The 26376-nt window shown below is 42.0% G+C and overlaps 1 protein-coding gene across 4 annotated transcripts in view; it reads right to left on the bottom strand.

Annotated features, from left to right (window-relative positions):
- ZDBF2 (zinc finger DBF-type containing 2) overlaps positions 1–22562 on the bottom strand; it is a 94751-nt gene extending 72189 nt beyond the window's left edge. For 3 of the 4 annotated variants that reach the window (XM_073633379.1, XM_073633377.1, XM_073633380.1), the window contains exons 1-2: positions 22436–22562; positions 18739–18773 (exon numbers count right to left, since the gene is read on the bottom strand). The gene's annotated coding sequence lies outside the window, so the exon portion shown is untranslated. The remainder of the gene's footprint in view (positions 1–18738; positions 18774–22435) is intronic. The other variant, XM_073633378.1, reaches the window with a different exon arrangement.
- Positions 22563–26376: the final 3814 nt, after the last annotated feature.

The following is a 26376-nucleotide window of genomic DNA, read 5'->3' as shown; positions in this document are numbered from 1 at the left end:
CACACACAGTAAAACACACCAGGCACACTTTACACCCCCCATCACCCCCCGATCACCCCCTAATCACCCCCCCCCCCCCCCCCGTCACAGTGACACCAAGCAGTTTTTTTTTTTTCTGATTACTGCATTGGTGTCAGTTTGTGACAGTTAGTGTGGTAGGCCAGTTAGTGTTAGCCCCCTTTAGGTCTAGGATACCCCCCTAACCCCCCCTAATAAAGTTTTAACTCCTTGATCACCCCCCCGTCGCCAGTGTCACTAAGCGATTGTTTTTCTGATCGCTGTATTAGTGTCACAGGTGACGCTAGTTAGGGAGGTAAATATTTAGGTTCGCCGTCAGCGTTTTATAGCTTCAGGGACCCCCATATACTACCTAATAAAGGTTTTAACCCCTTAATTGCCCCCTAGTTAACCCTTTCACCAGTGATCACCGTATAACTGTTACGGGTGACACTGGTTAGTTAATTTTTTATAGTGTCAGGGCACCCGCTGTTTATTACCTAATAAACGTTTAGCCCCCTGATCGCCCGGCGGTGATATAACTTAGGTTTTAGGGTCAGATAAGCTCTGCGTCGCCCCAGGCAGCGTCAGGTTAACACCAGTACCGCTAACACCAATGCACGCAGCATACACCTCCCTTAGTGGTATAGTATCTGAATGGATCAATATCTGATCCGATCAGATCTATACTAGCGTCCCCAGCAGTTTAGGGTTCCTAAAAACGCAGTGTTAGCTGGATCAGCCCAGATACCTGCTAGCACCTGCGTTTTGCCCCTCCGCCCGGCCCAGCTCACCCAAGTGCAGTATCGATCGATCACTGACACTTACAAAACACTAAACGCATAACTGCAGCGTTCGCAGAGTCTGGCCTGATACCTGCAATTGCTAACAGTTTTTTTGGTAGCGTTTTGGTGAACTGGCAAGCACCAGCCCCAGGCAGCGTCAGGTTAGTGCCAGTAGCGCTAACACCCACGCACGCACCGTACACCTCCCTTAGTGGTATAGTATCTGAACGGATCAATATCTGATCCGATCAGATCTATACTAGCGTCCCCAGCAGTTTAGGGCTCCCAAAAACGCAGTGTTAGCGGGATCAGCCTAGATACCTGCTAGCACCTGCGTTTTGCCCCTCCGCCCGGCCCAGCCCAGCCCACCCAAGTGCAGTATCGATCGATCACTGTCACTTACAAAACACTAAACACATAACTGCAGTGTTCGCAGAGTCAGGCCTGATCCCTGCGATCACTAACAGTTTTTTTGGTAGCGTTTTGGTGAACTGGCAAGCACCAGCGGCCTAGTACACCCCGGTCGTAGTCAAACCAGCACTGCAGTAACACTTGGTGACGTGGCGAGTCCCATAAGTGCAGTTCAAGCTGGTGAGGTGGCAAGCACAAGTAGTGTCCCGCTGCCACCAAGAAGAAGACAAACACAGGCCCGTCATGCCCATAATGCCCTTCCTGCTGCGTTTGCCAATCCTAATTGGGAACCCACCACTTCTGCAGCGCCCGTACTTCCCCCATTCACATCCCCAACCAAATGCAGTCGGCTGCATGAGAGGCATTTTCTTTATGTCCTCCCGAGTACCCCTACCCAACGAACCCCCCCAAAAAAGATGTTGTGTCTGCAGCAAGCACGGATATAGGCATGACACCCGCTATTATTGTCCCTCCTGTCCTGACAATCCTGGTCTTTGCATTGGTGAATGTTTTGAACGCTACCATACACTAGTTGAGTATTAGCATAGGGTACAGCATTGCACAGACTAGGCACACTTTCACAGGGTCTCCCAAGATGCCATCGCATTTTGAGAGACCTGAACCTGGAACCATTTACAGTTATAAAAGTTACAGTTACAAAAAAAAGTGTAAAAAAAAAAAAAAAAAAAAACACAAAAAAATATATAAAATAAAAAAATAGTTTTATTGTTCTCTCTCTCTATTCTCTCTCTATTGTTCTGCTCTTTTTTACTGTATTCTATTCTGCAATGTTTTATTGTTATTATGTTTTATCATGTTTGCTTTTCAGATATGCAATTTTTTTATACTTTACTGTTTACTGTGTTTTATTGTTAACCATTTTTTTGTTTTCAGGTACGCCATTCAGCTGCAGAGCAGATTTATTTATCTTGACAGCAACAGCGTTTGCTCCCACGATATATAAAGCTGTGACTCCAGCGGAGGTGATATATGCTGAAGCATGGGGGCAGCAGGGGCGGAGGAGCGATTTGCTCCTAACTTTTGGGGCAGATGCCCCCATGCTTCGGCATATATAAATGGTGCATGTATGCCCATCATTAGAAGTGGGTGGATGAAGGGAGGTATTCTAATGGTGGGCATACCCACCGATCAATGTCTTTTTTTCGTGCAGCCCACAGGCTGCATGAAAAAAAAAAGATTACAATATATGCCCAACAAGGACTAGCAACGTACTGGTATGTTGCTGGACTTTGAGTGGTTATACCAGAATGATGCCTGCAGGTTTAGTTATCATCTTGGTATCATTCTTTTCAGCCAGCGGTCGGCTTTCATGTAAAAGCAATCCTAGCAGCTAATTAGCCTCTAGACTGTTTTTAAAATCAGTGGGAGGGAATGCCCCCCACCGTCTTCCATGTTTTTCTCTGGCTCTCCTGTCCCAACAGGGAACCTGAGAATGCAGCCGGTGATTTAGCCAGCTGACCATAGAGCTGATCAGAGACCAGAGTGGCTCCAAACATCTCTATGGCCTAGATTAGGAAAGCATTTTATCACACTGATCTTGGTGTGGTCAGATGCTTTGAGGGCAGAGGAGAGATCTAGGGTCTAATAGACCCCATTTTTTTCAAAAAAACAGTACCTGTCACTACCTATTTCTATCATAGGGGATATTTACATTTACATTTACAAAAAAAATCAAAGGAACAGTTTAAAAATAAGATAAAAAAGCAAAAAAAATAATAAAGAAAAAAAAAAAAGCACCCCTGTCCCCCCCTGCTCTCGCGCAATGGCTAACGCAAGCGTCGGTCTGGCGTCAAATGTAAACTGCAATTGTACCATGCATGTGAGTTATCACCGTGAAGGTCAGATCAAGGGCAGTAATTTTAGCAGTAGACCTCCTCTGTAAATCTAAAGTGGTAGCCTGTAAAGGCTTTTAAAGGCTTTTAAAAATGTATTTAGTTTGTCGCCACTGCACGTTTGTGCGCAATTTTAAAGCATGTCATGTTTGGTATCCATGTACTCGGCCTAAGATCATCTTTTTTATTTCATCAAACATCTGGGCAATATAGTGTATTTTAGTGCATTAAAATTTTAAAAAGTGTGCGCAAATACTGTGTGAAAAAAAAAATGAAACGCCCACCATTTTAATTTGTAGGGCATTTGCTTTAAAAAAAATATATAATGTTTGGGGGTTCAAAGTAATTTTCTTGCAAAAGAAAATAATTTTTTCAGGTAAACAAAAAGTGTCAGAAAGGGCTTTGTCTTCAAGTGGTTAGAAGAGTGTGTGACATAAGCTTCTAAATGTTGTGCATAAAATGCCAGGACAGTTCAAAACCCCCCCAAATGACCCCATTTTGGAAAGTAGACACCCCAAGCTATTTGCTGAGAGGTATGTCGAGTCCATGGAATATTTTATATTGTGACACAAGTTGCGGGAAAAAGACAATTTTTTTCTTTTTTTTTTTTTTTTGCACAAAGTTGTCACTAAATGAGATATTGCTCAAAAATGGCATGGGAATATGTGAAATTACACCCCACAATACATTCTGTTGCTTCTCCTGAGTACGAGGATACCACATGTGTGAGACTTTTTGGGAGCCTACCCCGAAAACCAAGCACCACCTTCAGGCTTTCTAAGGGCGTAAATTTTTGATTTCACTCTTCACTGCCTATCACAGTTTTGGAGGCCATGGAATGCCCAGGTGGCACAAAACCCCCCCAAATGACCCTATTTTGGAAAGTAGACACCCCAAGTTATTTGCTGGGAGGTATAGTGAGTATTTTGCAGACCTCACTTTTTGTCACAAAGTTTTGAAAATTGAAAAAAGAAAAAAAAAATGTTTTTTCTTGCCTTTCTTCATTTTCAAAAACAAATGAGAGCTTCAAAATACTCACCATGCTTCTCAGAAAATAGCTTGAGGTGTCTACTTTCCAAAATGGGGTCATTTGGGGGGGGTTTGTGCCATCTTGGCATTTTATGGCCTTCGAAACTGTGATAGGTAGTAAGGAGTGAATCAAAAATTTACGCCCTTAGAAATCCTGAAGGCGGTGATTGGTTTTCGGGGCCCCGTACACAGCTAGGCTCCCAAAAAGTCCCACACATGTGGTATCCCCATACTCAGGAGAAGCAGCTAAATGTATTTTGGGGTGCAATTCCACATATGCCCATGGCCTGTGTGAGCAATATATCATTTAGTGACAACTTTGTGCAAAAAAAAAAAAAAATTTGTCACTTTCCCGCAACTTGTGTCAAAATATAAAATATTCCATGGACTCAACATGCCTCTCAGCAAATAGCTTGGGGTGTCCACTTTCCAAAATGGGGTCATTTGGGGGGGTTTGTGCCATCTGGGCATTTTATGACCTTCAAAACTGTGATAGGTAGTGAGGAGTGAAATCAAAAATTTACGCCCTTAGAAATCCTGAAGGCAGTGATTGGTTTTCGGGGCCCCGTACGCGGCTAGGCTCCCAAAAAAGTCCCACATATGTGGTATCCCCATACTCAGGAGAAGCAGCTAAATGTATTTTGGGGTGCAATTCCACATATGCCCATGGCCTGTGTGAGCAATATATCATTTAGTGACAACTTTTTGTACATTTTTTTTTTTTTTTGGTCATTATTCAATCACTTGGGACAAAAAAAAATAATATTCAATGGGCTCAACATGCCTCTCAGCAATTTCCTTGGGGTGTCTACTTTCCAAAATGGGGTCATTTGGGGGGGTTTGTACTGCTCTGCCATTTTAGCACCTCAAGAAATGACATAGGCAGTCATAAACTAAAAGCTGTGTAAATTCCAGAAAATGTACCCTAGTTTGTAGACGCTATAACTTTTGCGCAAACCAATAAATATACGCTTATTGACATTTTTTTTACCAAAGACATGTGGCCGAATACATTTTGGCCTAAATGTATGACTAAAATTGAGTTTATTGGATTTTTTTTATAACAAAAAGTAGAAAATATCATTTTTTTTCAAAATGTTCGGCCTTTTTCCATTTATAGCGCAAAAAATAAAAACCGCAGAGGTGATCAAATACCATCAAAAGAAAGCTCTATTTGTGGGAAGAAAAGGACGCAAATTTCGTTTTGGTACAGCATTGCATGACTGCGCAATTAGCCGTTAAAGCGACGCAGTGCCAAATTGTAAAAAGTGCTCTGGTGAGGAAGGGGAGTAAATCCTTCCGGGGCTGAAGTGGTTAACACAACCAAAGACACATTCTTTACTTTTTATGCAGCTGTACTGCATGTCTCTTTGACAATATGTAGGTTCATATGGGCTTTAACCTCCCTGGCGGTATGATTATTTCAGATTTTAGGTACTGAAAGCGGTACCATTATTTTGCACAGAAATTTGGCGTTTTTTATTATAGGCCTGTAATTCTTAGGAATAATTCACTTAAATCTGTCCGAAAAGGAGTCTAGTAGACATCCCGGGTATGATAAAGTTTGAAAAACGAAATAAAAAATTATAATATAATAAATAACTATAAATAATTATAACAAATAATAATATAATAATAATAAAAATTGTTCAATAATGTAATCAAATCAAAAACACTGAAATGTGCTCAGTTGCAGAATTGTCGCTGTCATTACTTTCAGTGTTTGGTGATGGATTTCCCCACAAATCAATATCACTCAATTCTGCGAGTGATTCTAATTTATTATCATTGTTTTCTAGCTGGTCTAAAGCCACTTTTGATGTAAAGGGACAGTTTTGGTTGCTATGGACAATCTCCAGTTTCCAGGCAGAAAGAACAGTTTTTATAATATAAAACTGCATGCAGGACACTGGGCAGACCACTAGGGACAAAGGGGACGTGTAATTATTTGATACAGCACTATAATCTGTAAGATTACAGTATACTGTAGCTATACTGTGTGTTTTACTTTTTGAATTTGCCGCCGAACTCCGTCCCCGTGTGTCGCAACGCTCGCAGGGAACGGAGCTCGGCACTGTGAATCGAGCGAGACACAGCGGCTCGCTGATCACAGCAGGGAGACATCGCAGGATCCAGGGGACAAGGTGATTAAACTCTTCCTGGATCCTGCGATGCGATCCAGAGTCTGGCTCGGGGATACCGCTTTTGGTATTGAAAATCCACCCCGAGCCAGACTCGGGAATACCGCCAGGGGGGTTAAGGTCTTTGCCCTTTCATGATTTCATGACAATAATCATAATTATAAAAATAATTGTATACAGGATTTATGAGTAAAGCACCAACAGTTTGCCTTGGTCTCAGTACCAGACTTGGAACAAGCTTGCTCAAAGAAGTGTCAGAATTCTTTATCTCCATACTTGTCTTGGGTCTACTATTCACAAAGTGTTTAAAGTGGTTCTAAAGGCAGTTTTTTTTACCTTGATGCATTCTAAGCATTAAGATAAAAAACCTTCTGGGTGCAGCTCCCCTCCAGCCCCCCACTTTTACTTACCTGAGCCCCAGCTTAATCCAGTGATGTGCATGAAAGCAATGGCTCTTTCAGGTCTCTTTCTCCCCATTGGATCACACATAAGCGAGAGCCATTGGTTCCTGTTGCTGTCAATCACAGCCAGTAAACCACACTCGGTGTGCTGAGCCAGTCTCGGTGTGGATGGACAATGTCCATTCCCAGGAGCACGGCTAGGGAGCGAGCCTGTTCAAGTGCCCCCATAGCAAGAGGCTTGCTATTGGGGACACTCAGTAGGGGGGAGGAGCCAGGATCACCATTGGGGGGACCCAAAAAGAAGAGGATTGTGGCAGCTCTGTGGAGAACCTTTGCACAGAGCAGGTAAGTATAACATGTTTGTTATTTAAAAAATATATATAACCTTTACAATCACTTTAAGCCAATGCATCAGCCTGAGAGGTCTTGTGACAAATGTACTTTAAAGCAGACTAAAGGGAATGGAAGAAAGGTGTGCGAGCTGTATTGTATTTTTACCCTGTAAGGCCTCTGTGTCCGTGTGAATATCCTGCACCACTACTAATGGCACCTCATTCCCTGTATGCCAAAAGGTGGACTCAGTTGTCAATCAGGCAGCAGACAGATCCCTACAATATTCACAGGATTCTTCCTGAGCCACGTCAGCTGCTAGGGGGCCATAGCTTTCTTTCAGCTGGCTCTGGGTCATGGGAGTACAATAGTGAATGTACTCCTGTGACTCTAAACAGAAATAAAGGCAAAAAAGATTTGGCCATATGTTTACTCTTTTAAAGTGAACTCCATGCATACAAGTAACTACACAGAGGAAATACACATGAGAGGTGTTTTACATAGCAAAGATTTGTTTTTATGCCCATTCATTCTTTAGTTTAAAGAGTCAAGCCAAACAGCACAGTCAGCATAGAGACCTCACTTTTCTACTGAACTGTACTGAAGCAAGAAAGCTAGGTTTTGTCCCCACCCCTAGCCTGTGATTGGACAGTGAAGGAGAAGCTGGAGACTAATAAGTTCATCGTTCTGTCACTCTGCTCTTTCTTACTATCACTACTCCCCTTGTGACCATTGTTTTACAACTGATTGGCACCTTGTGTTGCTTTCCCCTCTTCCAATTTGGGCTCTGCTGTACAAAGGATTGCCAGAGACTGATACCACCATAAAAAATTAGACACTTAAGCTAGTTGCTTTTTCAGTACACTTAGAGGTATATTTATAAAGCAGCGAGGGTGTCTTTCACCAAAATTCACTAGTCATGAATGAATCACTGTTATTTAAATGCATGCACAAAGAGTCACCTGCAGTAAATAAACACATGCCTGCATTAAGTGTTGTTTTTTTTTATATGCCTCAAGTTCAGTTTTAAATTAATATATGATTCTGTGTATTTTATGTTGTGAATCTGACTGTCTTTTTTGCATGCAATGAAAATTTAGGCCAATTCTAAAATCTGTTAGAAAACAATGGCAATTTTTTTACCTGGCATAATCTATCATTAATGTGTAATTGCACTAAGGCAGTCACCTTTTAAACTCATTATTTAAATTTAATCACCCTCCATAGCAGCATCTTTCTAAATAGAAGCATATAACTAAGTACCTAATGTTATCAGAAGAAGTGCTTTCCAACGTCAGCAAAATGTCTGCATCATCAGCATCTGTATTGTGCTGTGCAAGCAAGATCATGTTTTGGGAGACACCACAGACAACAATGGTTATACCATAGTATTCTGCCAAAGATGATACACTGTACAAGCTCTGAGCAGCGTGGCAACGTAAATTACCCTCTTCTGTTATCTGAAGCGTCTGATTAGATTTAGAAAGCTGATGCCCCAAGCTGTGGGGAGAATTTAAAGATTACCTGCTGCCAGACCATTTATTTCAGCTCAATTTTCCCCAAAAGATTACATGTTCATTACATGGATGCTCAACCTCGGCCCTCTGGCTGTTGCAAAACTACAAGTCCCATGAGACATTGCAAGGCTGACAATGACAAGTATGACTCCTAAAGGCATGATGCAATTTAAAATTCTGCAACAGCTGGAGGGCCACAGGTTGAGAACCCAGGTATGTTATTTACCTGTAAGTCTCCTTTGTGTTTACATTCAAAAGGCCTGAGATTGATGTTGAACAACACTATCTTGGATGTGATATCAACAGCCAAATTTTCCCAGCAGCTACACAAATCTTTAAGCAGGGAGGTGAGGGGAGGAGCAGAGGAGCTAGGCTGTCACAGACAGTAATTAGACACTCCCAGAAGAGGAGAATGCTATGACATGCAAAGAAGGAGGCTGTGCATATTGCAATTGAATAAAAAAGGAAAAGCAAAAGCACTGGAAAGTAAGCATATGAAGGGAAAGTGCACTTTAAAACAAAGTGCATGTATCCTTTTTGCCTCTTTCCCGTAATCAAACCTAACCCTCCACAGATGCATACATACCTAGATCCAGTGGCTGCAGTTTTGCTGTTTGTTTACTATCATGGCTTTGCTTGCAAATTGCAGCCCCATGATTTTTTACAGGGCTGTGTACCAAGGATAAGATCAGAGGTAGTTTCATAGAAGTATACAGAGCTGCAATACACATAAACAGCACAGCAAAAGCTTACAAGGCTTTATGTAAGCAAACAGCTAAACAACTGCCATCAGATGGAGGTAAGTATGCTTCTGTGAAGGGAGAGGGAGGGTTAAGTAAAAGGAAGTATGGCAAATGAAAAAAATATATATACCCACCTAGGTGGATGAAGCATTTTTCCGATGCTGCATTTGCCCCCCCCCCCCCCCCCCCCCGTCCCCTCTAATGCCAAGAACTGAGTAATCAAAGACCACTAACCACTCAGCTCTTGGTTTTCAGTGTCAGTCACCAGCATAGGCATGCGCACAGGGTGTGCCAGATGTGCCTGGGCACACCCTAATCACCTCCTGTGGTGCAGATTGCCCCTGTTTAGACCCCTGATTTTTCACCAAAGCCCCCTAACGGGGCTCCTAAAAAATAAAATAGTAAAAAGAGATAAAATTGTAAAAAATAATTTAACTTGTTGTTTTAAAAAACTTGATTTTCTGTGTTTTACCTGCATTTTTTAGGTTTATGACAGTATCTCCTTAAAGTAGATCTATAGCAATTTTTCTGTTAAGATTGTATTGCTGTCTATGTCCCCTGCTCTTTTATTAAAGCTACATTACTGTACATATCACACAAAAATGTTAGCCCTTTGGCGTATATATAAATACATACACACACACACACCAGTAGGGATGGGCCGAACACCCCCCCCCCCCCCCGGTTCGCATCCAGAACATGCGAACAGGCAAAAAATTTGTTCAAACACGCGAACACCATTAAAGTCTATGGAACACGAACATGAATAATCAAAAGTGCTCATTTTAAAGGCCTATATGCAAGTTATTGTCATAAAAAGCATTTGGGGACCTGGGTCTTGCCCCAGGGGACATGGATCAATGCAAAAAGAAGTTTTAAAAACAGACGTTTTTTCGGGAGCAGTGATTTTAATAATGCTTAAAGTGAAACAATAAAAGTGTAATATTCCTTTAAATTTTGTACCTGGGGGGTGTCTATAGTATGCCTGTAAAGGGGTGCATGTTTCCCGTGTTTGGAACAGTCTGACAGCAAAATGACATTTCTAAAGGAAAAAAGTCATGTAAAACTACTATCGCTAGCGCCGGCTACAATGAATTGTCGGTCCGGCAATACACATAAAAGTTAATTGATAAAAACAGCATGGAATTTCCCCACAGGGGAACCCCGAACCAAAATTTAAAAAAAAAATGCGTGGGGGTCCCTCTAAATTCCATACCAGGCCCTTCAGGTCTGGTATGGATATTAAGGGGAACCTCACGCCAAAATTTAATGGGTCAATGGGTGGCCCTGCCCTCCGTTATATAATAAGTGTCAGAAGAACCGAAGTGTCACACGGTGGAAGACTCCCACTGAGGTGGATCGTGCGGACGGAGCGGAGAAGAAGCCAGAGGAAGATGCGGGACAAGAAGAGCGGAGGAAGAAGAAGATGGAGAAGAAGAAGATGGAGAAGAAGAAGATGGAGGAAGAAGAACACCGAAGGAAGACCAGAAGAAAGAAGATGAAAGAAGAATGAATTAATAAAGGACTTGTCAAAAACTGTCTCTTGTGTTTTTTAACCTTTTTGACACTTTTTTTGTGAAATGGTAGGGGTACATTTGTACCCCATTACCAATTCACAAGGGGGGGCCGGGATCTGGGGGAAGCCTTGTTAAAGGGGGCTTCCAGATTCTGATAAGACTCCCGCCCACAGACCTCCACAACCACCGGGGAAGAGTTGTGGGGATGAGGCCCTTCTCCCCATCAACATGGGGACAACTTGCTTTGGGGGGCTACCCCAAAGCACCCTCCCAATGTTGAGGGCATGTGGCCTGGTACGGTTCAGGAGGGGGGGCGCTCTCTCATCCTCCCCTCTTTTCCTGAGGCCTGCCAGGTTGCGTGCTCGGATAAGGGTCTGGTATGGATTTTTGGGGGGACCCCATGCCATTTTTTTTTTTTAATTGGCACGGGGTTCCCCTCAATATCCATACCAGACCTGAAGGGCCTGGAATGGAATTTAGGGGGACCCCCATGCATTTTTTTTTTATTTTGGTTCGGGGTTCCCCTGTAGGGAAATTTCATGCCATTTTTATCAATAAATGTTTATGTGTATTGCCGGACTGACAATTCATTATGGCCGGCGCTAGCGATAGTAGTTTTACATGACTTTTTTTCCTATAGAAATGTAATTTTGCTGTCAGACTGTTCCAAACACGGGAAACATGCGCCCCTTTACAGGCATACTATAGACACCCCTCAGGTACAAAATTTAAAGGAATATTACACTTTTATTGTTTCACTTTAAGCATTATTAAAATCACTGCTCCCGAAAAAATGGCCACTTTTAAAACTCTTTTTTGCATTGATACATGTCCCCTGGGGCAGGACCCAGGTCCCCAAACACTTTTTATGACAATACCGTGCATATAAGCCTTTAAAATTGGCACTTTTTATTTCTTCCATAGACTTTTAAAGGGTGTTCCGCGGCTTTTGAATATGCCGCGAACAACCCAAATTGTTCGCTGTTCGGCGAACGGGCGAACAGCCAATGTTCGAGTCAAACTCATGTTCGACCCAAACATAAAGCCCATCCCTACACACCAGTAGTCCCAAAATACAAATGTTACAGCATCTCATAATTTAATTGTATGAGTAGTTACCACTCCTGTTGAAATAATGTGCTTGAGTTTGTTATAAGAACTCTTGGCTAACAGAAATACTTAAACAGCCAAAAGACTGACACAGCTGCCGTAACTAGGCACATACAGTAGGTTTTTATTTCCAAAAAATAATTATCCACAAGCACAAAGTGAGAATTTTGAGTTCAATTCAATTAAAGTCAGCATACAAAGAGAGAAAACACACATTTGGTGCAGATTGTTTAACTTTTTATTTTTTTTTCTTCACTCTGAATGTACAAATTATCGTGAATCATTCACAATCATCCAGGAGCATTTAAATACCATACAATTACAAAAGAATTGTAGAGGAAGTCTGCAAAGATTAGGCAAAATTGTACCAATAACTGATGCTTATGTAAAAATGTAAGTTTTGCCAAGTATAAATCTGCAAAAATGAATGTTATACTGAGAAACCATATTTATGTATCAAACGCTTAAACAAATCTGGTATCAAAAGATTCACAAATAACATAAAGGTATCAGGATAGTTTAATAGATACTCACCTGCAGCAATTTAAGCAAATAAAATAGAGTTGTAGACCAACCTTTAAGCCCTGGTTCACATTGCAGCGATTTGGCATGCGATTTGACACGTCAAATCGCATGCCAAATCGGCGGCTATTGCCGGCAATGGCGCTGTCCGAATCAAATCAGTGCTTGGCTGGGCTTATACAACACAGGGATGTGTTGCATGTTTTTCTACAAATATGAGTACTTTATTGTGTGTCTTTTACCCTCTGTTGAACATTCTTGTGTTTTAGCTTGAGCATGTGGTTGCTTTACCAAAAGCCCAGTCTTAGAAGCCACACGCCTTCAAAGTTCTCCTGAAATGCCTGTTTTTTGTCTTTAGACTTTGAGGCTGGTGTTACTATTTTAGTGTGAGGTTTCAGAGTTCTAATAATCTCTAGTTTTTCTAGTTGCATAGAATGCATTGAGGTGAAAAACCACAAGCGTTTACAACCCCTTTAATATAGTATACTGTAACTATACGGTCTAGCTTATCAATGATTGAACTTATCTGAGCCTTGAATTCATGTCAATTTGGCAGGTTCTCTTGATAGCCCCTCCCCTTATACTTACCTTCCCTATGCTTCTTCCACCTCTCTGCTGGAGTTAGAAAGCCCTGTGTAAGCCCATGTAGGTTCATGTCTGTATTTGTAGATCCCCACCACCCACATGACAGATCTTGACCCTGCCAGTTGGTTGTGCAGGTACTGAGGTTACATGCTCACCCTTATCTGGAAGTACAGAGCACTTTTATGGCTACAAAAGGCATGGTTCCCAGCTTTAAACACTTCTGACTCCTTCATCCAGTGACTGAAGTTTAGTTTTTTAGAGCAGCAGCAGTTAAATGGGAACATGGGTTGAATCAGGCCCATGGGCTGTGGTAGGTGGGCCAGGAAAGGGTACAAGCCTCCTGCTATATAATAAAGTGCCTACACCTGTTTCTGCTCCAGGTCAGTCCGCTGTTTACCCACTGCAGCTTCTGCGGGTGCTTGTCAAGCTTGTAGGACATTCAAAGGCTTTGATAGCACACACCGGCAAGATGCTGACATAAAATGTTTATGGATGCTTCATTACATCAAGAACTCATGACCTTCTGATACATTACACGCTAAACAGCACTTAGTCATAGTCTAAGTCTTAGTCACTTCTAATAATCAACTGGAGACTTACAACTGCTATCTTTGCCAAACTTAATATGATAATATAATTGCATTGCATGATAACCTCATTGTACCAGTGAGGGTCCAAGCTACGTGAGGCTTAAAGATCCCTGCAACAAGAGCCAAGCTTTGGAACTTCAGTTACAAAGTCATTAATGGAGACTGCAGATTTGTGTTCCTGCTGTTTATAATCCCTCTGCATTTCCACAGCCTACAATGGTCCTCTCAGTTTCAGACAGATGTGAAATTTTAGCTGGTGTTCAGGTGATGACAAGAATAAAATATGTATCACTTTACAATGTATTCTTGATTACAGGGAAGGTAATTAGTGCATTACAAGTGTGTTTAGTAAGGAATCCCATGCAGATATGCGGTGCATTTCAAAAACTACATTCTGCGTTTTTGTGTTAACGTGATACTAAACACACACTTTAATTTACATTGTCCCTTCTATTTCTGTGTGTGACTGATGACACTGTAATTATTAAAAATATATATATATCTAAGTACCTTTTTCCTAATCAATATACAGCTGTCACTCAGATCTTTCCCATCCTGTCTGCAGGGAAACATAATCAGGAGTAAATTCTAGTCCTCTGCTGCTAGCCTCATGTTTAAAATAAAAAAAACAGCCTTTGGAATACAGAGTAAAAATATTTAATATCAATAGACTGTTTTAAATTGTCATACAAATATATATTTGAAATCAAATCTTCGTTATTGTTTGGCAATAACATGGCGTGGGTGAATTTCTGCCAGTTACAGACTGTGTCACGCCCCTCCAGCCCGTGTCCTAGAATAAGAGGGAGGTGAAGCTTCCATCAATCTACATATAATATCTCACCCTCATTGTGTTTAGCTGGGACGCGGTTATGGTGGAGGAGGGAGGGAGTGAACTTTCATTTACCACTGTGTATACCCCCACATGTGTGACTCTATAGTCACATGGGCTGCTCAGATGTGATAGGAAATGCTCAGCATAGAAACTCACTGAAAACTGAGCATATGCAGAGCTGCAAACATTGCTCTGAAAAATCCCTAGCTGAACTGGGGACTTGGATAGAAGGAGGAGATAGAGAGCAGCAGGATCAAACAAGTTTTATTCTGAATACAGAAAACAAATTTCTTAGTGACTGAGTGAGTATGAACAGCATGTAATACACCATGTATTGATAGCTTTTTTATGATGTGGGTTGACACTTTAATGTACTAATAGCAGACCCACTGAAATGAATGTGCTTTTTTGCACCATGGAAACTGCTTATTAATACATGTAAGGGCATGCAAAAGTGTGTACAGCAAGACCTGGTATAACCGCCTAGTACTATGCGTGCAATATTATTGTACTTTTTGCACACATTGTCTCCACCAAGCTTGGCTCCACCAACTATGACCTGCCAAAACTGCCTATTGGACACACTGTGACGGACAGTCTCTCTTTTCAATGAGGAGGCTCAAAAAGTGCAATAAGTGTATCCCAAGTCCAAATTTTAATCACTTACACTTTTCTGATAGGCTTACTTTACCAGTGCCTAAAGAAATGCTGTTGCCTTGGCCATGCATGCTCTCTGCAAAAGGGTACCCCGGACCAGCTTATATATACCGTAGGTGTGTATAGGTGGATCAGACTTGAGAAAGAAGTTTGCCTGAAAAATTGTCCATTTCCTCCTCCCTGGTTTCCAGGTGTTCATATAACCGTAGCTACTTTATTATTAGTACCTTTCTGATCACTAGTTGATACTCAGAATCCTACCATCCTGATAATTACACTGATGTGTACTACACATCATAATTTGCATATGCCTAGACTCATGGTCTTGATGGCGAGTTCTGATTTGTACTGTTAACTGTATAAATAATAAAAGCAACTGATTAAACAGTAAGCTGTGCTATCTTTCATTTATACATTATACATTAAACACACTGTGTTTTTGTGGGAAAAAGGTGTTTTGGCACTCAAACAGTAGTATTTATACTGTTTTCATGTTTTTGGGGTGTTCATTTGCCATTTTCCCTGTACTAAGTGTTGTCGCTGACCCAGTGGAGCAGTGACATCACTTCCTTGGTTTTTTGACAGTGCTTGGGCCTTCCTCAGAGTTCCTCTGCTCCCTCTACTGCTGTGCCTTCATGCTGCTATCACTGGAGAAGCTAATGGCCCATACACACGATCTGACTTTTTGACAACAAACATGCAAATTAGCTGTTTTAAGGCAATATCCGACCATGTGTACACTCCATCAGACAAACTTTTTTGGTTTTCATCGGACAAATGTTGGCTGTGCGAATAGACAAACTTGGCGGCAACAAGTCCGATCGTGTGTGCACAAAACCATCGGACTTTAGTACAAAGTACAAACACGCACACTCAGAACCAATGCAAAAGATGACCAAAAGGTGGCGCCAGAGAATTGAATGTCCTCTTTTGAAGTGTCGTCAGTACGTTGAAACATCACTGCGTTCGTGTTTATTGCCTAAAAAGTCCTGCCGTGTGTATGCTTAACAAGTTCACGGCCAACCACGGGAACGTTTGTATAAAGTCCGATCATGTGTATGAGGCTTAAGAGAGAGCAGCCAGAGTAAATCTATTTTAGCTCTGTAGCCTGTCTTCCTGAGCTGCCTGGAAAGTTATATGAGGTCAGTAGGATGCAGATCAGAAAATCAGAGAGAGTGGTGGTGGGGTGATGAAGGAATTTGTGGAATGTCTAATGTCATCTTTGTAATGGAGCTTTATAACAAGTATTCGGCGCAACAATGGACAGCGAAATCCAATAATACAATGATGCACATAAAAGGTATATAATGGATGAAAGGGTTAACAGTTCATAGTAGCAATGAGTGGAGGGTGAGTCCGTAATAAGAGCCGCAGGTGGAAAAGGCAGGGGTAATGTGTAGAGTCCACATTCAGGGCAGCCTTCCGGAGGGAGTGAAAGCCATTATCCCAATGCACTGTAAGACAAGGAAAAGGAGGCGCCTCTGGGTGCAGACTGTTAAAACAATTTATTAAAACGAAACAGCAACAGCTTGACAAAGGAGCGCCACCGTCACACCACTCACGGCGTGCCGGCTCAGGAAACGCGTCGCATATCGTGTGACGTCATCATCCCGTGTCTGGATCGGCTGCTTACCAAGCCTCCCTTTGGTGCCTGTCTCCGGATGTGTATCTCGGCCGTCCACATCCAGCGTTCTTAGACTGCCCAGAGCTATTTAACATCCACCAGCCGAGAGATGACTCCACGGATCCCCTGGATTGCCCTGGGACAATTTTAAATGCCTGATACTTTCTACTCAAATGTGAGTGTATTACCAGCTGTTGCTGTTTCGTTTTAATAAATTGTTTTAACAGTCTGCACCCAGAGGCGCCTCCTTTTCCTTGTCTTCTTGTAATGGAGCTTTAGCTTGTTTTTTTTTTTTTTTGGTAGCTTAAAGTGACTTCAATGCTTTAAACTGCACCAAATGCAAAAGAGAATCCAGATTCCAGAATCTTTTGCAGGCAGAATTGTGTCTGCCACTGAACCACACCCAAACTACTGCAAATGGTTTTGGGCTATTGTGCCATACCCTCCACCCACCAATTACTGGTGTGTGCTTTTAGGCTTAGTGAACACATTTACACATAGTTTATAGATGGCTGATTTTACACACATGGCTACACTGAATCCTAGCTTTGTGAGGAAACGTCTAGGACTTTTGAAGACTTTTGTGACACTGTTGATTAAGTTTAATGCAAACCTATACAATCAAATTCTACCTATAAATGAAAACTTTTTGGAAGATCTGTAGTATATAACCTAATATTTATATGTGATAAGACCCCTTTACATCAGGTTATAGAAAAAGTATGTCATAAAATAAGTAAACCCATGGATAAATTAAAAACACAACATTGACACCAGAATGATCCCTACTTCTGTGCTTAGTGATCTAGGGAAAGTTCTGTACACAAATATGGTTTGTCCTTAAGCCTCATACACACAATCGGACTTTGTACAAACTTTCCCGTGGATTTTTGTACAAAGGACGTTGGCTGTAAACGAAATAAGCATACACATGGCAGGACTTTTTCAGCCAACTTTTACCAAATCACGTGTTTTTTTCAGCTCTTTACTGCCGCCCTTTGGTCAACTTCTGTATTGTTGTCTGATCTTTTGCATTGGTTCTGAGCATGTGTGTTTGTACTTTGGACTAAAGTCCTATGGACTTGTGTACACACGATAGGATTTTGCACCATAGGTCTTTTGTTGCCGTAAAGTTTGTCTGTTTGCGCAGCCAACATTTGTCAAATGAAAACCGAAAAAGTTTGTCCAATGGAGCGTACACACGGTAGGATGTTGCCTTAAGACAGCTAATTTGCATGTTTGTTGTCAAAAAGTCCTATTGTGTGTATGGGCCTTTACACTAAAGCGAATTGCTCTGGACAACAAGTGAACCATGCCTGGGACCACCTCTTCCAAGTTGTCCTGGGCACAGTACACTAAACCAGTGTTTCTCAACTCCAGTCCTCAAGGCGCCCCAACAGGTCAGGTTTTCAGGCTACCCATTATTTTGCACAGGTGATTTGATTAGTTTCACTGCCTTAGTAATTACAACAGCCGTTTCATCTGGGGGAAATCCTGAAAACATGACCTGTTGGGGCGCCTTGAGGACTGGAGTTGAGAAACACTGCACTAAACTGTATTTGGGCAAGATTTGGAGTACTCACACTATACAAACAAACTTGACCAAGGGGGTGAATCTTACCCAGGCACAGATAAATCTGCAAGTGTGAGTGCACCTTAAAGCCATTCTTTTCATTTTGGATTGAGTAGGGAAAGGTTAGAATCTTTGTCAGGTTTCTAGTACCGTTTGTGTTTATGCTGGGAAGACTCACCCTCTCTGTCTTTTTTGTAAACATTGCTACAGGAGATAAAAGTGACCTAAAATTCTGAGTTGTCAGTGGAACAGAAGCAGGGGTGAAACCTTCCAATGGGGACGCTGGTTCCAGGGACAACTAAAAGAAGATTTACCCTAACTTTGTAGAGCTCTCCTCTCCCTTGTGTCTCAAAATAAGAAGCAAAAAAAAATCATCCTTATTCCCAATGCCCCTGCAGTTCTTCCCTCTTTTGATTGTACATAGCTCTCAACTGTCCCTCTTTTGGATGGGTATACAGGTAGATTTTTTAAACCAAATGTTCCAAATATACAAATATAGCTGTGGAAATTGTACTTACTCCAACAGGAAGAGGTAGGCATACCTTCCAAATTTCTAAGATGAGAAAGACACCTTTTAGTATTTTATGGAAGGTTAAATTTTCTTGTCTACCCAAATCAGTGCATGAAATTACAAATAAAAATTACTGTGCAGTCTTACCTTTAAAAAATAAATATGTGAAAATACAAAATAAAGGCTTAATGACACACAGTAAGCTAAAAATATATATAATTCATTTATAATAGAAAATAAATATTAACACATTCAAAATAATTTTTTATCCAAAAAATTGTATTATTCTAGAAATATATATTTGGAACGATCTTTACGAAACAAAATAAAAACATTTAAATACTATCAATAATGATGACAAGGCATTGATCATAGGATCTCTTTGCGAATTTCTATTATGCATATGAAGACCTTTACATAAAAATAACAAACATGTTATATTTACCTGCTCTGTGCATTGGTATTGCATAGAGTGGCCCCGATCCTCCTCTTCTGGGGTCTCCGGTGGTGGTCTTGGCTCCTCCTCTTCTTCTTATATCCACCATAGCCAGCCGCTTGCTATAAGGAGAAGCATGGTCTGCACAATCCTGACCCATGTGTCTATGGAGCCATGCTCCATAGACTTACACAGCAGTACGTAGGCCCGCGCCATTTCCTCTTCACTGCATTTGATTGACAGCAGCAAGAGCCAATGGCTCCTGATGCTTCTCAAATGCTGTGTGAAGAGGAAGAAAAGGGAGAATAGATGCAGCCGTGCACAGCGCTGATCTATTTTCCCCTCTCTTACTCTTCACACAGGGGAAGGGGGGGAACAGGGAAACTGAAAATTTGTTTTACCTTACTGCAAACAATGCATTAAACAGTAACTGCAGTCTGCTCACATAATTTGTGATAAAAATATCTTTGCCATTCTAAAGCTTCCCTCCAACCACTTTGCATATTATTTTATATATACTGTGATTTTGTACTTGCCAAGTACTTCCCGCTAAGTGAGTCTGGCTTCATCTACTTTAACTGTGGGCAGCTGAAGCTGCTGCCTGTTCACTTCCTGGATTTACACAGACACACAGAGGCACACCTCCAGTTCTGCAGCCCTGCAGCTCTCATTGGCCCTCTTATGACTCATCCCCCCTCCCTTCCTGGCAAACTCTCATGAGAGTGAGAGAGGGAGCTGTGCATGATGTCAAAAGCCTAGGCTAATGACCAGACAAGAAACAGGAAGTGGGCTGTATAAAGTATTTACTGGCAGAAAAAAATGTTTTACTATCCAAAGTTAAAACAACAAGATCAGAAGATTTAATAGATGGAAATATGAAAAAAATTACTGAAGGTCATTCAAGGAAAAAAAACATTTACAGGTTTAGTAACACTTTAGGGCTGGGTTCACATATGCTGCACCCGAGGCTCACAGCATGGGGTCCGGTGCGTCCCTGTTCACTAATTCAGGTGGGAACCAGGTCTGAATTTTTGCCTGAATTCGCACCTGGATTGGAACCAAAGACGCAGAGAAATGCAGCCGCCCCAGACATGTGTGAACCGGCTCCATTGCAAGCCAGGCATACTCTCCAGTCTTGTGAATTTGATGCATCGAAACCCACATCTAATTCAAATTAGTGTGCACCCAACCTAAATGTCTCATATGTATCTTTGGCCATTTGTTTCTATTTTTTTACCAGTATCCTGGGTGACCCCATGTGCGGTTGGGCTCTGTTTTTAACATTCTTTTATTTTGGTGGGTAAAGATAGTTCCAGACACTTCCTTAGTTCCCATGTTAACACCTTTTAGAATGTAGACAAAGGACCCACCACTGTCATGCCCCAGCTACACAGACCAGGAAGAATTATAATGCAGAAAGCGATTGGTTAAACCTATAAGTGTTTTTCCACCACTTCCTTTATGCTGGCTTTTGAAAATAGAGAATGAATATATGAAAGATTGTGTGTGCTATACACTTTAGGTGGTTATTGTATATAGTACCTTTTTACAAAAGTCTATATATCAGGCCAAAAAGAGGTAGAAAGGGAGATTGGTTTCAAAAGAGAGAGACAGCCCCCGACTCTGTTAAGTAGTTATGTTTGTGGCACTTTTACTGTTTGAAGCTATTGTGATAAATTTAGAAAGAAATAATGTTATATTGGTGAGAAGTAAAGTGAAGCTAAATAAAGCCCCTTTCATATTTGATTATTGACTTTATTGCACAATTGACTATATTGCACATGTAATTTTTGTGTGTAATTCTGCAACAAAATGTATCTTTAAAGCCCAATTCAGGACACAGAAAAAAAATACCCTTGCAGTGGCCTCAACACTGCAAAAGTTAAATGATTGTTTTTTTCCTCGAAGACTAAGGTGTAATACTTACCCTCATATCCACTCAGCAGGGTTCCTGGTGCAAACGGTCCCGCAAAGGCTACTCTCTAAGGCTATCAAACTCCTGCTTTCTCCATGTATAATGCAGGGTAATAGCTCTGCACTCTATGTAATGATGCCAAAGGACTGCTTGCAGCCTGGAGTGCCAGAACAGGGGTAAGCTAAGCAAAGCCATCTTTACATTACCCCCTAGTTGCTGCAAGGGGAACTGCAGGGATTTTTTTTTCCATCCCAGAGCTGAGCTTTAACCGCCTCTAGAATTGATATGCCACTTCAAAGGAGAGGTGGTTAAGATAGTTTTTTTGTTACAAATTCATATACAACTTACCAAAATGCTCATGAATCTGTCGCACGTTCCATCATTTGTTGCACTAGTATAAGACAGATATCTAAGACAGATAACTAGGACACTCTTTAAAGCGGAACTTCACCCTAAAAGGGAAGTTCAGATTTAACACCTCCTTCCCCCTCCTCTCCCACTTTTGAATTTTTTTTTTTTTTGGGGGGGGGGGGCGCGGATGCCTAGTTTTATCAGGTACCTTGCTCCCACTTCTGTTCTGAGCGCCTAGGATTCTAGGGACTCTAGGACACGTCACAGATCCCAGAAGGCTGCGTGACCATTCATAAAGCACAGCACGGGTCACGCATGTACATGTGGAAGCCGCAAGGAATCACAGCCGGATTCCCTTAGTAAATATGCCAGCTCTAGGGACACAGGTTATTTGCAGCTGCTGGCTTTTAAGTTTTTAAGTTAAGACTGAAGAACTGCTTTAAGAATTCCAAGGACTGTGTCTAAATACCGGGCTATGTATGATGAATCATACAATGAAAGTCACATTTTATAGAGAGTGAATGGTTACAATGATCTTACAGAGCAGCAGTAAAGAAACAGACATTTAAAACTGAAGCTCTACGAAAAAACGCCCAAAGTGTTTAACTTGCCTAGGGCCCTGATAATCCGTAATCCAGCTCTGGCCCTGCCTACGAGAAGGGCATGCACATTAAAATGTGACAGAGAAGCTCCCACACACTAAGATCTATTATTACTAATATATCACTGGACACACCATGCAAATATGGGAAAACAACTACAATACTATTAAAATACAAAATATATTAAAAACTATTTATTTGGGTGATAGTGCCCCTTTAACAAGCAGAGTAGTATGCATATATACAGTCAGCCAGGCTTTCTAGCTGGTTTGTATATACACATAGCAAGACTACATACACACATGCTAGCTTACAGATCATCAGGAAAGCCAGGGCTGTTAGTAAACACAGGATTTGTGTTGGGCGTGGATGGTTAGTTCATGGTCCCACCATATCTCACCCTTAGTGATGGACAGAGCTGGGATCCTGTTGAACCGAATTAGCAGGCCTCTCTTCCACTACTTTCCCAGGTTCCATCCATCTCTTTCCGGGTTTCATCTGAGAACAGGGACCCCCAGCATCCCTTTAGTGTTGCACATTTCCACCCACTAGGTGGTGCTGCACATCTAGCAATCATTCACTCACTTAAAGGGTATCTAAAAACAAAATGGTTTTCGTTGCAGCTTACCAATCCTGAAATGCAGTGGCTCCAATTATTTTCTCTCTATTTAGATTTTTTCCCTTTAGATTCACCTAGTGATTCTCCTAGTAATATATCTTCTGTCTGACAACTTTCACTCTCTGTGCTGCTTCAGGACAACAGAAACAAAACAGAACTATTGGGAACTCGTCTATCTACTTGTACATTACATAGATGGGCAAGGTCCTGGGCAAGATCCACAATATATCTGCCAACAGTGACAGGTAGTTTCTGCACTTATAAAACAGATATAGAAAAACACGTTCAATGGTATATTTAACAGACCAAAATAAGTTAATTCTTATGCCCCGTACACACGGTCGGACTTTGTTCGGACATTCCGACAACAAAATCCTAGGATTTTTTCCGACGGATGTTGGCTCAAACTTGTTTTGCCTACACACGGTCGCACAAAGTTGTCGGAATTTCCGATCGACAACCACGCGGTCACGTACACCACGTACGACGAGACTAAAAAAGGCTGGTTCAGAACCAAGCGCGGCACCCTTTGGGCTCCTTTTGCTAATCTCGTGTTAGTAAAAGTTTGGTGAGAGACGATTCGCGCTTTTTCAGACTCCTGGCTTTCAGATCGTTTTCTGCTGTTCAGTTTGTGCTTGTGGGTTTGTATCTGCTCTTCAGTGCAGTCAGTTCGTATGAGAGTTTTCTGTGTGATCTTGCCTGCTCGTTGCTGTTTTTCAGGTCGCTCTTCACAGGCCTTGCTGTTCTTCAGTGCGTTCTGTTACTTCGTTCTGAGCAGCCGACCGTTTTCTAGCCATGTTTCGTATGCGTACTCCTCGTAGAGTTCGTGCTGTGCGGGGGCTTGGTGTTGGGGTCCTGACCTTGACACAAGTCCAGTCCATGAACAGGGTGGGGAGGAGTTCATGGACCAAGAATTGGTTGCTTCAGCGTCACCAGTTCTCTCATATGCTTTTGCTCCGTGAGATCCGTGAGAATAATCCTGATGATTTCAGGAACTTTCTCAGGATGACGGACCCCGTGTTTCACCGTTTGTTGGCTTTGCTGACCCCTTATATTAGCAGGCAGGATACCTGCATGAGGCAAGCCATCACTCCGGAGCAGAGGTTGGTCGCTACCTTGCGGTATTTGGCCACAGGGAGAAGCCTGCAGGACCTCAAGTTCTCGACAGGCATCTCCCCCCAGGCTCTTCTTTGTGGACATTTACTGCTTGTGTTTGTTTGAGCTGACCCTGACAGAAATGTGTGGAGTGCAGAAAATATCGTGATTGTGTAACCTTATACAAAGCACTGTTGGCTGTTATTTACTAAATGCAAAGACACTTTTCACTACAAGTGCACTTGCAACTGCACTGAAACTGCACTTGTAGTGCAAAGTGGATTTCTGCTTAGGAAATAACCCCCATTTTCTCATAAAACAACAATTACATCACCCCAAAAGTGTTGTAGCGTGAGACAATAATCCACACATTCTTGATGAACAATCTTTTTAATACCTGCACAATCACATGTGCATTCACCAAAGGTTTTTCTGACAAACCAACATGTTTGTTGTATACCAATTTTTGTGGTGTCATTATCCAAAATCAAAATGTGCATTTTATAGAAAACAGGCCTGTGTAAAACCAACAAGAAAGACACAAATCTTGATCTTACAAAGTTCACATTTGGTAGAACTGGAAGGCAATATCAGACATGAGTATTTAGGAACTGTGTTTGATATAGCGTTCAGATGGGGGGAAATCACCCCTGGAAAAGCCAAATTTGGAAGATGCACACAAATTTCACAATGTCAACATGTGCTAGCTGCCATCATGGGGGATCAAGGGATGTGTTTTGGGGGAGAAAGCCCTTCCTCACCGCTACTTTATTATTGAGGAAGGGGTTGCACCCCCAAAACGCGTCCATTGATCTCCCGTGATGGCAGATAGCACATGTTGACACACTGTGTGCATCTTCCAAATTTGGCTTTGGGAAAAATCACAAAAACATTTCGCACATTGTAGCACACAAAAGAAGAAAGTGATTTGGAGGGGCTTTAAACTCGCCCCAAAACATCAATGATGTTTTTATATTTTGGAATAACATCATTGATGTTTTGCTTGATGTTTTCCAATTGTAAATTACACCCCATGATCTCCCCAATCAGGATCTGGGCACTTTCGGATGTGAAAGGATCTGGATCCACAACCTCACGATCACCTAAAAAGAGAGGAACCCCAAAATAAATTAGGTTTCAAAAAAATGCCGCAATCCATCTCTTATCGGAGCCTGTGGTCGCAGACACTCACCTGTTGTGGTGACTACTTCCACCACGTCTTCATCCTCCTGCTCATCTTGTCTTTGGGGGGATTTCCCCTTCTTCCAGAGGGGGGGGGCTCTGGTCTCCTCGGATGAGGGGTGTCTTCCGAGTCTTTTCTCCCCTATGTAAAACAAAAATGGTATAATTAGCACACAGATATTTGATGGCAGAACTATAAAGATGAAACATTGCTTGGAAGTGGGGTACAATTATCTATTTTAGCAGAGTTCCAAGATGTAGCTTTTTTAGTGTCCTTTGTCAAGCTGCAATACTTTACCTGTTTAGTACAAGCTTCACAGATGTAGCCCCCCCTATAGTATACACTGGAGCACCTGTGTGGCCCCCTAATAAAAATGGTGTTCTTGTGTCCCACACTATAGTGCTCCAGTGTCCAGATGTGAAAACAGCTGCTGAGTGTCCTCTCCTTACACACAATCTAGTTTGCATTTCATTCTAGTAACAAAGCCATCTACACAACCCAATTCTTTGAAGACAAGTATAGGGCGTCAAAATGGTGGCCAAATGCATATGGCCTAAACAATGGTATTTTATAGTCCGAAATAACAATGTGTGATCCGAACGAATAATGTGCCCATGAACACGAAAGTTGCCATTTTAAACTGTACAACAGTTCCTAAAAGCACATGGAGCAGCACGAACGTAATAAACATAAAGAATAGGAACACAGCACAACTACTTACTTTTTTGCAGCACTCTCCGGATCTTTCTGTACTGCTCATGTTCTCATAATTTCAGGTCCGACCACCGCTTCCTGAGCTGATCTTTCGATCATCGTACCCCGAATTTCCGGTGCAGACTCCTGACCACTTTCGCCATGATCTTGGCCTTTCGGACATTGGAGTTGGGGTAAGGCCCATACTTTCCATCATAGTCGGCCTTCTTCAGGATGTCCACCATCTCCAACATCTCCCCAAAGGACATATTTGAGTCCTTTAATCTCCTTCTGGATCGGGACGTTTCAGGCTCTGGCCTTTCCTCCTCCTCCTCCTCCTCGTTGCTACAATTAGCATGATCCTGCTGTCTATCCGCCATGTGCTCTTCCCCCACTGCGCCGAACAAAAAGGGGCGGGGAATAGACTAGAAAGAACGTCAGGGGCGGGCGGAGTTATACGCATGCGCAGTGTGTATAAATCGTAACGCGCGCGTCTTACGTACGATCTGTGAGCAGAGGAAGGAGCATCGGAGACGCCGATCGTGCTAACGAAGGTAGGATCTAAACTTGGGCCTATACTGCTTCGAAATGGAAGCCTATATTGTAACAAGATTAGGGGAGTTTGGCCTGACATTAAGCTTTGTCTTGTGTTGTGTCTTACAGAGAAAATGGATGGGTTCAATGACCACAATTTCCTGCCCCTGTTCATAGACAAGTACAGGGAGCTGCCCTGTCTGTGGCAAGTGAGACA

This window comes from Aquarana catesbeiana, linkage group LG06 (assembly GCF_042186555.1).
Source record: "Aquarana catesbeiana isolate 2022-GZ linkage group LG06, ASM4218655v1, whole genome shotgun sequence".
Taxonomy (NCBI): Eukaryota; Metazoa; Chordata; class Amphibia; order Anura; family Ranidae; genus Aquarana; species Aquarana catesbeiana.
This window is presented reverse-complemented; position numbering and strand designations above follow the sequence as displayed.